The 13,631-nt window shown below is 45.4% G+C and overlaps 2 protein-coding genes across 2 annotated transcripts in view; one reads left to right on the top strand and one right to left on the bottom strand.

The window, feature by feature from the left end:
• MICAL3 (microtubule associated monooxygenase, calponin and LIM domain containing 3) overlaps nt 1–6,672 on the bottom strand; it is a 161,711-nt gene extending 155,039 nt beyond the window's left edge. The window contains exon 1 of the mRNA XM_055712819.1: nt 6,415–6,672. The gene's annotated coding sequence lies outside the window, so the exon portion shown is untranslated. The remainder of the gene's footprint in view (nt 1–6,414) is intronic.
• Nucleotides 1–13,631, top strand: part of LOC102047184 (tubulin alpha-4 chain-like) — a 121,769-nt gene that overhangs the window by 71,955 nt on the left and 36,183 nt on the right. The gene's annotated exons all lie outside the window — the stretch shown is intronic.

Raw genomic sequence — 13,631 nt, 5'->3', positions numbered from 1 at the left:
AATGCAGAAAGAAGCACAGCTCTAGAGAATTCTGAATGGGAATCTCACTTAAGTGATTTAGCATGGCTACATGAATCATCAAAAGCATGCCACATTCCCCAAAACTGTTTACACTTCCTGACATAGTTTAATCTAGCTTTTCTTTATCAAACTGAGCAGAACTCTGTTTATAGCAGATGGAGTACCATACACAATGTACACAGACTGTTATTAAAGAAATAATTTACTCCTACAAAAAAAGATTAGCAAAATATTCTTGGATTTGACTGTTTAAAGCATGACTCCTGGGCAAACACCTGCCTTCATTCCTCACTTGTGTGCAGTTCACCACAAAACAGAGGCAATGAGAAAGTCTACCATCTTCCCCTTCCATTTCTTTAGTCATAACCATGATTTTGCACGTGTTGGACATTTCTCAACACAAGATCCAGAGTCGTCTATGACATGGGTATCACTGGATGGATATCAATTAGGTTTGCATTCTTTAACTTGGTTAGAGCCAAATTTGGTTTCTTGTTGCCTTTAGATTAATCTCTTTAATAAACCCTGAAAAAAAACCGTAAGCAAGTGTTAAATGGTGCAAATTGGTACAAGCTGCAGTGTCTCACATAAATGGAGCAGAGTTTATACTGTCCTTTACACAGGACCCAAGAGAAGCCCTTTTTAACAGCTGTGTTAAGTATACATGGCATATTGAGAAAGACCAAGACAAAGGCAAGAAGGGCCTCCCAACCATCCTGTTAAACCAAGGCAGTTCCACCAAGGCCATAAAGAGACAGAAGCGTTAGATAGGACTCACATGGCCACAAGCACTTTTACTTGCATGGCAGAGATAACGAGATATGATCCCACAAAAATGCAGCTGTTCCGCCTATACTTTAACTTTCAGTGAAAAGTCTCCCCACAGCCTCAGAGTAAAGAGATCTTCATAATTTAAAGGGCGGTCACTATAAAACTTATGCTATGCATTGTCACTTTAGTTCAAAAGTTACTTAGCAGAAGATTACACCCTAAGACTTCATCAGACACACCACCCAAAGCTCATTCCAAAGCATCTTGCAGCCAATAAAAGATATAACTAAGCAAAACACTTGAAAGGTAGATTTATTAGAAGTCTTCAATGCATTGAAGTGTCCTCTTCCCTCAGCCACATCAGCTCCCAGCAAGCCTTGCCTCACTTCAAAGCACTGCAGATTCAGAGGAATTATTTCCAAACAGCAGGGCAGAAAGCAGTAAATCAGAACAATTTTCCTGCTGGCCAAAGAGGAAGTTGATGCAATAAGTGCATTATTTCCCAGATTTTAATTAAGCTGTACAATTGGAATCCTAATGCAGGCAAACACAGCAAAAGACCCATAACATAAGACAAATACTTCTGGACTGATGTTGGAAACAGTCAGCACAGAAAACAGAAAGCTGCAAGATTTTACCTTTGTTTTGTATCCTACAATAACGTTTGAGATTCAGCAGTCTAAACCAGAACTCCAGTACACAATATGCTACACAGGAACAGAAGAAAACACATATCTTGCACAGAGAGGCTCCAACTCAAGGGATGACTGATGGACAAGTGGATCCAACAAAAGAAGGGAGCACATCCAAAAGGCAAAAACAATCAGAAAAATAAGCAATGACCTACTGAGTCCACTGCTGGGCAGTTCTGGTTCAGTCAGTTCATGGCAAGGGAAGGCATTAAGAACTTCTCTGAAGGCAGACGAGGCGGCTTCATCGATGTTTATGGAACTCTTCTTCATGATGGATGAAAAGCATCCATCTGCCACTCCTCTCTTCATGATGAGAACAAGGTAAAGAAAGGCCACAAGGGTTTAGCAAATGCCTAAAAGTTAGCAGCATTAACAGGTGGGACTACACGTTACATTCTCCACAGTATGCCCCTCTAGATGACAGTTGAAAAGGGCTAAAAAAACCAGCTTATGTCTGTAGTTGTAGAACTCCATACAGGAATGATTTGCTAAAAGGCAAAGGCAAACAAAAAAAAACCCCAAACAAAAACCTCCACTTTCAGTAAAAACGGCCATTGTTTTGAACAGCTGAGTATCAAAAAGAAATCCAGACAAAGCAAGGGCAGCCTAGACGAGTTTTAACCATGTGGCTAGACACAAAAGATCGTATCTCAAAGATGTTGTGGAGAAAGAATGAAAAAGGTTAACATTCAACCCAGATAAAGATCTGGGGAGAAGTCAGAGATGACAGGCTGAGAGAGACAGGAATCTAGCAAAAACGTTTTCCTCACAATCTCCATACCTTTCTTCCTTGCCCCTTCTCAAAAGAGAAATGCAGTTTCTCATGTTGTCTATTGCAAAAACAATAGTTTCAGAACAGTTGATCCCTACTGGAGCAATCAGGTTACTGTCTTCAGCAAGACATTTAACCTGGTACTGACCACACACCTTTAGCAGAAAAGTTATGAACTCCCCTTCAAAAGTGTGGGACAAAATAGGTTCCTCTTTCCTGAATCCGAAATAATTCTATTGTTAATTTACTGCTGTCTACAAAGAGCAAGAACTTGCATTTTCTTTTCTTGTCTCACTGAATACTTTTGAATGGAGTAAATTTCAATACCTCAGAAAAGAAAGAAGAACATCCTTCAATTTCCTCTTGCTACTTAAGCCAAATAATTCTGCTTGACTGAACATTAAAAGAAAAAGGGGGGGAGGGAGTGTCAGAAGAGAGGATGCCCACACAGGTGAGCAACCTTCCTTTCCTTAAATTGTTTCCCATATCTGGACACTGAATTTCTATCACAAGCTATTCCATACATAAGAGCATCACAGTGCCTCTTCAAATCAAGATACAATACAGGCAGGAGAATGAGAAGAGCTATGATCCATGTCAGTTTACTGTTTACACAAAGAAACTAAATGCTCTTAGAGCCCTATCAACTACGTATTCCAACTACCTCAACATTAGGAAACTGCAGGAACAGACAAATAATTCAGCGACTGAGCGTCCCAAACACAGGGTTGGAATCCAAATGTCTTCATACCATGCACAAGCACCATCTACATGCAGATCTCTTTCCTCGGAGCGTACATTCTTGGGTTCTCCTAGATGCACTTTTCCCTTTCTCCCTCTCCCTTGTGCAATCACACAGAAGATGGCATTCAGCTAGGGGAGGGAGGAAGAGAAAAAAGGAAGGAAAGGGTGGTGATTTGATGTTCCTATGCTAGCTTACCTCTTGCTCTGTCTCTACTGTTTTGGGCTCCCCTCCTAGTAAATAAAATAGTGCCTGCCTCTTGTATCTTACCATTTCCAAAAAGCAGCATGAACACCAAATCAGTATTATTGCTGCTTTATTACCACCTATCAAATTATGAACAGCATTTCTGTAGGTGACATCTCAGTTACATCCTGCTAGTTTGCAAGGCTAAGATCAGCTGTAGGCTCTGGGGCTGCTGGGAGACCTAAGAAAATGCAAGCAAGGCTCCCCGATGGAGCTCATGTAAAAACCCACTTCCTGGATTTACAGGCAGGAATTTCCCCCTCCTCCCCTTTCTAAATGAAAGGTGAGATCATCATTAGGATCTGCTACAGTAAAAGCACTCGCCCAAGAAAAATCTCTCGGATCACACCCGCACTAGGAATATCTCAGCCATATTAGAACAGTTGTACAGTACGTTGCCAAAGCTGCATTTCACACCCATCTATTAACAACAGACCACAGTGTTAAGGCAAGCCCAAATAGTACACGTGTGCTTTACCTGTATAACTGAATCTGTGTGAGAACCTTACATACCATAGATCATACCCTGGATCAACAGTGTAGCCCCAGCTTCAGCCCTAAGTGAAAGGATTCTTCCACCCCAGGCTATTAAGATGTAGATCAGCTGGCAGAGAACAGATTCCTAAAACATCAGAGCTGGAAGCTGCATGGCAGAAACAAGTTTTGACCAACCTCTTACCACAGCTTCCTCAGGCTTCTCCACAGTAACAGAACAACACCTGTAACACCAAAGAAAGTCCATGTCCAGGTTCTGCTGTTGCTCTCAGGCAATTCCCTGTGACATAGTCAAAACAGAGTGGAAGTTTTCTGTCTCTAACAAAGACAGCAGCAGCAGCATAGACAGTTTTCTCTTTCTTTTTACCTAGAGCCACCCTGAATACTATTCATAAGATTACATTGGCAAGACAGCCTTTGTGTTTGCAAAGGAGAAAAAAATCCTAATCCATTCATGGATTACATAAGTGACAGAGAAGTCATTTTGAAATCCCACACGATGAGAGGAACACATACCACTAAGGACCAATCCTGCCTCAGCTTTCTCCAAAAGCAACATGTCATCAGCTCTGCTTTACCATGTGTACAACAATAATTCAAGCTTTTTCATAGAAAAGTAACACTGCTGTAGGCTTTATCAAAAGAGACTGGCACCTGCAAAATAAGTAAGATTTTTCATATGAGGCACGTTTGCAGGATATTTGAAACCCAGAGAGGCACAAAAGCTTAGAATAAAATGTCATCCTGACCTCAATCAGTTTTGTTTAGGTTTACGCCAGGAATTACAGAGTCACGTAGTATTTACAGATCCTTTCTTAACACACAGGATAGTCAGGAACAAGGTTTGAATTCAAATGTATTGGAAATTGGAATTGAGATACATGTCATTCATAACCTACATAGCTATTAGTTATTTTTTCTGCACAAATACTTAAGAATAACTGTTAAAAGAAAAAACTTCATGGTTGCCCAGTAACATCTAAGAGGGCTTTAATTTAAGAACTAAAGAATTTCCAGCTTCACCAATTAGTTATAAGGTGTACCTCCCAACTATAATTCACAGAATCACAGAATGATTTGGTTTGGAAGGGACCTTAAAGATCATCCAGTTTCAACTCCTCTACCATCAGCAGGGACACCTTCCACTAGACCAGGTTGCTCAAAGCCGCATCCAACCTGGCCTTTAAGATCTGATTGAATACAAAGTCTAGCATAGCTAGTTATATCCATCCATGTTCTTGGACATGAGTACTTTAGCAAGCTGCAAGCTAAGTACAAATCTAACTGTTTTCTTAACTGTAGTGTGACTTTTTCTGCTACAGATGAACATGTAGTGGAATTCTGGCTGGTTTAAAGGGACACTGCCAACTTCAATCTAACTCCAAATCTAGTTTTGTGCAAGTAAGCTTTCACAGACTCTTTGACCAGTAGAAATATTCACATGATTAAAGAAGTTAATTCCCATGCAATGACTTACTTTTACCAAAATCATGCCTGCATTACGACCAACTCAAACACAAGCGCTGAAAATGTTGACAGTGAAAAATAAGTAGAATAAACACATTCTCCAAAAGAAATGCAGGAAGAGGTAATCAGCGTAACTGTTGGGAACAGAAGTCTATTTCAAGTCAGTTTTTGGTTATAGGCAGAAAATCTTGTTTACTGGGTTTTTTCAAGCTCGGGTAACTTGTAGATTTCAAAGTTTGTAACCAGAATTAGCCCTAAGAGGTAGTTTCTGTATCTCCATGTTGCCCAGCAAGGGCCCATTTCTTTTCTCAGCTTCCCCTAAGCCCCCTATGCTAGTACAGACCAAGTTCATTTAAAGTGCAGAATAAGCAAGAACCCCAATTGAAGTCTTAAGTCTAACACTCCAAGAGACTTTCCACAGGTTCTTCATTTCATTAACCTTTCAAAGTAGTACAACAGAATCAACAAAGGAAGCGGCAACTTTTGTAGTGCCAGACTTGTAACATATTCCTCCATCTCAACAAAAGTTACTGTCAATTGCTCCACAGCACTAACCTTAAATGGATGACTGCATGAGGTAAGAGATGACTTCTTCAGAATATGGAATGGAGTTGTTACAATGAACGCATAAGCAAGTTTTCATTAGAGTAAGAGAAGGAGCCCTATGCTTGGAAGCAGTTACCTCTGTTAAGTCTAACACCCTTAACACATCTTAGGACAACAGCCTGCAGCAATCACGTCCGTAACATAACAAAAAAACCACAACGGACACAAAAGTATTAGATAGCTGGACATCCCTTGTACTGAGCACATCTAGAATCACAATAAAAAGCCTAAAGGCTTAGGTCTGCGACACAAGCAAAAGCACACACAGGACGAAGCCAGTACATGCTTTCTCTTTGTGGGGCTGTCATCAGCCGCCTGGCTATGGAAGCGTTAGGTGTGCTTCATGACACTGTGGCAGCCAGCGCTGTAAAGTTTACCGGCGTAACGCGACCCGCAGAGCGGCGGTCAGCGGCACAGCCGGCGGCAGGGAGAAGCAGCACGCCCCGGGCGCCCCGGCGGGACCGAGCCGGCGGGACCGAGCGCTGCCGCCCGCGGGGAGCCCCCGCCGCCCTCCCGCAGGCAGCCTGCGCCCACCCCGCACAAGCGCCGCCGGCTCCTCCTCCTCCGCCCGGGCCGGGACCAGCGGATGAGGTGCCCGGTACCTTTCGCTGAGCCACCCCCCTCCGGCGAGGGAGCGCTAGGGGGTCCTCGGGCCGGCCTCCCGGCCGCCACCGCCTCGTTCCTCCCCGGCGCCGAGCCGCGTAATCGGGTCAGCGATCCGGCGGGGACCAGCCGCCCCGCCGCGGGCCGCCGGGGATCGGGTCTGGCGGCTGCACCCCGCCGCCGCTCCCCGCGGGCCCGCTCCCCGGCCTGGCGCCTCGCAGAGACCCCCGCGCCGCCGCGCCAGGCCGCTCCCCGCGCGATGCCGACGGGCGAAGCGGCTCCTCCGCAGGGAACGCGGCCGCCCCACCTGCCGCACCGCGGGAGCCCGCCCTCCTCCCTCCCGGGGGGCGGTGGCGGAGGAACCCCGCCACGCACTTGCCTTCGCCTCATGCTGCTCCGGGGGCGGCGGCGGGGCTGGGTGGCTGGCGGCGCCTCTGCCCTGGGGGGCGCCGCGCTCCCCCCGTCCGGGTGCCGGCGCGGCGCGGAGCGGCCCGACCCTGCCCGCCGCGGGAGGGGGCGGGTGAAGCGGCGGCGGCGCGCGCACACCTTGGCAGCCCCGGCTACCGCTGCCTCGGCCCGGCCCGCCCCGCCCCGCGCGCGGAGCGGTTGGCGGGGCGGGAGGAGGAGCGCGTGCGGGCAAGGCCACACGCGCGCGCACACACACACCCACACACACACAGACACACCCACACCGTTCCCTTAAAGCGGTACACGGGATCGAGGGGAGGGCGGCGGGGAGCGGGGTCTCCAGCCGCAGGGCCCACGGGGCCCTGAGAAAGGGGGAGAAGGGGGGGAGAGCGACGGCAACGGGAATGAAGCAGGTGCGGCGGCGAACAATGAAAGGCTGCGGTCCTGTCCCCCTCCCAGCCCCGCACGCTCTCGGCTCCTCCCCCGCTCCCTGGCAATGGTACGCTCCCACCGCTCGAATGGCACAGGCCGAGCGGGGATTGGCCGCCGGGGCAGGGCGGGGCCAGGGCGCGCGCCAAACGCGACTGGCGGAGCGGAGATCAAAAAAGGGGGCGGGGCGAAGAGCCAACCGTTTAAAGCGCCCCGGGCGGGGGCGGCGCTCGCGTGTGAGGCGGCGCACGCCGGGGGCGCGCTCTGTGACCGGGGCGCGCGCCCCCGCCCGCCGCGGCCATGGCCCTCTGCGCTGTCCCCGCTTTGCGCTGTCCCCGCTGCTGTCACGCCAGGCCGGGCCGGGCCCCCCACGCTGTCACCCACCTCCTCGACGGTGGGCGGGTGTTCCTCGCTCGAAGTAAAGCTGCTGCTGCCCGGGATCCCGTGAAGAGCTGCCCCCCGCCTCGGGCAAAGCCACCGCTCCCCTAGAGGAGGCCCCCTGGGTGGCCGGGACAATGGGCGCCGCCTGCCAGCCAGGCCCTGGCACCGGCCGCGGTGTGCGCCTGGAAGGTTTCCACGCACGTTTTGCATGTAAATGTGAAACGCTGATGAAACCGAGCGCGGGAGAGATGGCACGTAAGAAACCGGCAGGAGAAAGGTGGCAAATCAGATCTAAAAATGTCTGGAGAGACGCTTGCAAAAATCATCATGAGAAAGGGCTAAATATATTTTTGGTTCGGGGTTGGCTGGGGAGAAGCTTGGAGCTGTGGTCATAGCAACTCCCCCAGTTTGGATCCTGCTGTGTTTGGGGAAAATAGCTCATTGCCTGTTAGCTCTGCAAGAACAAAATTACATCAGATGAATGTCTGCTCCCATTATCCTTGTCTCCTGCTAATTGAATCAACTTGGAAGACCCAAATATTGACTAATTCCTCAGGTTACGCTGAGGTAATAGTACAGGTATTGGATGGACAGGGAAATGACAAAACTGTTCTTCAAGAAAGTACTGAGAAACATAAAATGTTCTCTGTGTGTAGGGTTATATATGTATGCATATCTGCATGCTTATTTAAATGCTCTTGGAAGCCGCTGGTTACTGGCTGAGCGCTCTGCATCTGAAGTGCAGTCAGGGAAAGCAGTCAGTTCAGCACATAGATACACCCGTGTCTGCATATATATACACAGGTTTGTATTCATTTATGTATATTTGTTTCATTGCTATCTATACACTTCAGTATGTATAAGCAGTGCACACATACATGCTGTCTTTGCTACGCTCAGCTGAGTATGCCCTTGAATTCTTCAGCTGAGGGAGCCAGTTGATGTGTACCTGAATAGAGCAGGAATGCAAACAAATACAGAAGCACTGTGAATGACCCAGGGGTTAAGAATCAAGTACAAACCCAGGATAATATGTTAATAGCAATGGTAATATGAAAGTACACAAGTTTCCCTTCAAATAGGCCTTTCCTTTCCAGCAGAGATAATTCAAACCTCTTTCACATCCAGAACCACACAGTCCCAATGTCCTAAAGCCACAGTCTTCCAGCCCTACCTTAAGAGAAGTTTTGACCTCCACAGTCTATTAGAGATTTTGGCGTGAAAAGCAGTCAGGTACTGCAATAACAATGTGATAAAAACCAAAATAGATACAGTTCATAAGAGATAGATAAAATGAGTTCATGACACAGCTGAGGACATTTTTACTACAGCGTGGTGTGACAAATATCAGCCAGAAGTGCACAATTCCCAAATCACTATCTATATCCCTGTCTGAGAACAGATGGAGGAAAGCCTTTAGCTGAGCTAAATTTGGCTCAACCCACCCTGTTTACTGATGGAGTTTCCATAAGCATAGAAATTAGAGCTACTGGTTGCAATCCCTTGAGAGCCGCAGCCTGCTGATAGAGCTTATGTGTTGGAAAATCTGGCAAAGACGCCTGTCCTTACCTGAGCAGATGCACAAAGTCATGCACATACAAGTCCCAAAGGGCAGCAAGAGCTCGAGTCAATGGGCATTTCCACCTCTGAAGTCAATGAAGGTCACTGACATAGTAGCTCTTTGAAGGGCAGGCAGCAGCTTCTATTACCTGTTAATAACCAATATGTCAAGGTGTCCTCCTCTACAAAGATGCAGGTTGAGGAAGTGTTAGATTATTGAAAACTGAAAGCAGGCAGAGAAGAGGGTTTACATATGTTGATACAGGAGACATTTTAAAATGCTCTTAAAGGGGCCAACGTGTGCAGTGTGTCCACTCACTGATTACTGGCTGAGCACTCTGAACAGTCAGGAGGAGAGCTGCAAGTTTAACAGTAATCTTTGTAAAATCCTAATAAGCATCTGAACAATTCCCACTAGGGAACTGAAGAGCCATCTGCACTCTAGCATGAGGCTGTCTGTGGCATCCACAGCAAGACTTGTACATCTTGGCTTGATATTTTGTAATCCAGCACCAGAGAGGCTTAGCCATATGATAGGGTTATTTGCATCATTATGCTGTTAGGTTCCCGGTGAAGTTTTCACAATGCGCTGTAAGAGGAAGGGTTTAAACAAGTAGAACTAAAGCAAAACCAAAATGGCCTACTTTGTAAAAGCAAGCTGTGGCAGCTGAAATCCCACATCACAGCCCAGCAGAAGACTGATGTTCCAGGCTGGTGATGTGCAAGGTAGGCCCATCACCATTATCTTCCCTGAGGACTTTACAGAACTGCTGGTTTGCACTGGGCTAGGTAACAATCACCTCACCCCAGCCAAGCAGTGACTCCCTGTGAATGAGTGCCTGCAAGCACTGTAAAACTAGATGCCTGGCACTCCAGAAGTCACCACTAGTAAGTAAAACAGCCATCAAGGAAGCAGTCCCAAAACAACTCAGGAAAAGATACTGTGGTTCAAGATGCACCTCTTAAAAGGAGGTGAGCTGCTACTGCTCAAAATAAGGTCAGAGTATGGTACTGTGTCCCATTTTGAAAAATCAATATACAAAAGTAAGGCCTGACTTTTTTTATGTATTCTGTTTCTACAAGAATTTATTGAAGGTTCATAAAGGCCAGGTGCTACTCCCAGTTAGACACGGAGTATAGCAAGGAAGGCAAGTTAAAGAAGAAAATCCAAGAAAGTTTTTGGTATCTCCATGATATCAAAGCTATTTTCACAGTAAAAATGGCCAAGAAATTGTGAATTCTCTTCTGACGACCTTCCAAGGCTCAGAACTTGCCAGGTGCATGACTGATCCTGTGGGAATTTGTAATCTTTAAAAAACAAGAACATCAATTCCACTCGAAGAATACTGTCCCAGAGCAGAGTCCCCACATCTGGAATTAGCAAGTAAAAACACAGCAAGTGGATTTTCAAATGAGGAGGTAATCACCGAATTACAGGGCTGGAAGGGATACTGAGGGGTCATCTAACTCCATCCCTGTGAAAGCATCTCTGTCCCATCTGTTTTACCCCTTAAAGACCTCCCCAGTGCTGCAGACACCACAGTCTATCCAGACAAGACGTTCTTTTCTCATGATTCACTCTTTTTGCCTTTAGAAAGTTTTCCCTAACGATTAACCTGGATCTCTTTTACCATAATTTATATCTACTTCTCATCCTACCCATCACAGAGAAAGAAAACATTTGTCCCTCTTATTCCTGCAACAGCCTTTTAGATACATGAAAATCACCTCTTAATACATTCCCCAAGTCCTAAAACTCCATTTCTTCCTGACTGTCCTCCTAGGCTACATTGTGAGGCCTCTGGTGATTCTCAGCATTCACCTTTGGCGACTCTCACTTTAGTCCATGCCTTTCCTGAATTTCCCTGTGCAGGAACAACACACAGCGTGTTCCCAGTTAGAGGCCTTACCAGTATGATGTAGAATGGAAGGAGCACTTCGTGTGTTCTGTAAACATCCCTTCTGTTTATATATCTTAGTATGACATTTACAGTGCCAGAGAATTTCTTTTGCTTTCCGTATATGTGGCAAGGCCACAACATGAAACCAAAGTGCCACTGAAGCATCTGCGATGCTCTCCGTCAACCAGAACTCTTACCTCCTGTATGCAAGTGTTTCTGCTAAAACTCACTACATTTAAATTGCTACCTGCTGGAGGCAATTTAATTGGGGTTCTCTTTGACGAGTTATAGTCTTATTTTCTGATGCTCACATCTACTTGGACAGCTAGAGCAAATTTTTTTTAATGTAAAAGTAATCTGTATTAAAATCAGCAGCTGAATGCTTCCAAAAGAAATGTTCCCAGAAGAAACTGAAGGACAGCAGATAAAATCTAGTCTACAGAGGTCTGAAAATTTGCTGTCTTCTGGATCAGCTGCAACTGTTAGCAGAAAATGTTGTCCAATTCTGGAGAAAATATAGAGCTGACTTCCTAAGCAATATCATAGGTGTTCAACTTGTGTTTGAAACACGAGGCAGAAATCATCAACCAGCATTCTCCTGATGCAAGTGGTTATTCACTGCATAAGCATTTGAATAACTGCAATATTTATAAAATGATGCTATTTAACTCCCTTCCACCACCCCTGAACACACACGCAACACACTGATCTGGAGTGATGTTGTGTGCAGAGGTGGGAGCCAAGTTCCAGATAAATTGCTGGTGGTGTTTTATTACAAGAAAACAAATATAAGACTAATTCACTGGAAAAAAACTACCTATTAGCTCACTAAAAAAAAGTAGAAACTTCTCTAGGTAAAAATTTCTCCAGTTCAACAGGGAAATAAAAAGCCAGCCCATCAGATTCAGTAAATTTTGATCATGTAGAAAAATGTTTCTAACCCTTCAGGCTTAAGAAAATAAGCTTTCAGATAGGAACGAATAAGGAAAGTTTCTCTGGGGCTACATGCAAATCTGCTGTGGATTCAGTGTAGACTTAAGCATTTGGGAGCATTTTAGGAATAAGAGAATCTCCAAGTCTGTGCATACACACTGCAGATAATTGCACTGCACACAGAGTTTTCCAAGCAGTAAAATACAAAATTGCTGCTGGGTTTGCTGCTTTGACTCAGGACTGTGGGCATGCAGGAAGCTAATGAGAAACACACAGCTTTCACTTCACTATACTGTAATTTTTTAAGTAAAAGTAACCCAGAACAAAGGCTACACAAGGGCAGAAAACTCCCTCCCAAAACTGTACGGTATGCTAAGGGCTGGGAAGAGTAGCCCCGCTCAGTTTGACTTCACGTTTCCTTTAAGAGCAGCAACAGCTCAGGTCTGTAAACAGGTGCAAGATCATCTAAAGCAGTATGACAAGTGCTTTTCAATCACAAAATGTAGCTATGCAAGAAGACCATACCCAGATGAAGACTGTTGCCATGCTATGCAATTAATATACTAAACAAAGAATCAGAAGTACAGCATTTCCTTGTACTCAGCTAGTCCCTGACAAGGACTAAAGAAATGGATTTAAATATACCTTGGTGAAATGTAATGGAATGAAAGTCCTGCGAGGTCATCATTGAGACACTTCATTGGTTCTTCACCTAATTTGGACTATACAAATTCTGCACAAGAGCTGTCTGTGCAGAGCTCCTCCTGGGACTCGTTTACTCACATAGCATGCATTAAAGTCTAAAAGGCATGTTTACTATTTGGAGTTTGGAATAGGGGAGAGTCTGAGCTATGTTTTGTACGCTTGTTTTTAAACCAACATCTTTTTACTCCTTTAACCAAGTGTATAGAGACCAGCTCCCTTGCAGTGGTGTCTAGAAATAACTGACAGCCCTGAATCTCAAACAGGTCTGGAAGTCTTCTTCAAACTCTTAACTTACCCATGGTTAGGTTCTTTTTAGCAAAAGGCTCTGGGGTCCTGGTTGAGAATCTTACTGCTTTACTAGCACTATTAGAATTGTTCTCTGACAAGCTATAAAAAAGACTGTACCTATGTTCTATCCAAATTCATCACTGTTTAGAGAAGTATTAATAAAAAAGGGAAAGTAAATCAATTGAGTCACTTTATTGATCCTGAGGATGTGGAACTACTATTAATAGAACATGTTGATGTTGTTTTATGGATAGGTCAAAGTCCTGGTAAGGGTGTGTTTGTCATTCTAATTTATGTGCAATTTCATCAACAAAGTATTTGTTATTGCAGTATTGTATTTATTCATCTCCTGTTTTCCTCCCCCACAGCCAGAACATCTGCTAAACGTTTCTGAATCTAAGCTTGTTGGGATAGGGCCCATTACTTTTACATATTTATGAACTGTGTGGTACACTGGCATTCATTCAGCAAGGACTGCTTCCCGAGGCTCACGCGCAAATGACGTAAACCGGTATGGGTTTATGTGCAAGAGGTCCACATGTGCAAGGGTCACAGAGGGGACTGGAAATCCAGTTACATCCAGAAGTACTTACACTCTGCTGCTGCAGAGG

This window comes from Falco cherrug, chromosome 5, assembly GCF_023634085.1.
Source record: "Falco cherrug isolate bFalChe1 chromosome 5, bFalChe1.pri, whole genome shotgun sequence".
In the NCBI taxonomy this organism is placed as follows: Eukaryota; Metazoa; Chordata; class Aves; order Falconiformes; family Falconidae; genus Falco; species Falco cherrug.
Note: the sequence above shows the minus strand (reverse complement) of the source record. Positions and strands in the feature narration are given on the sequence as shown.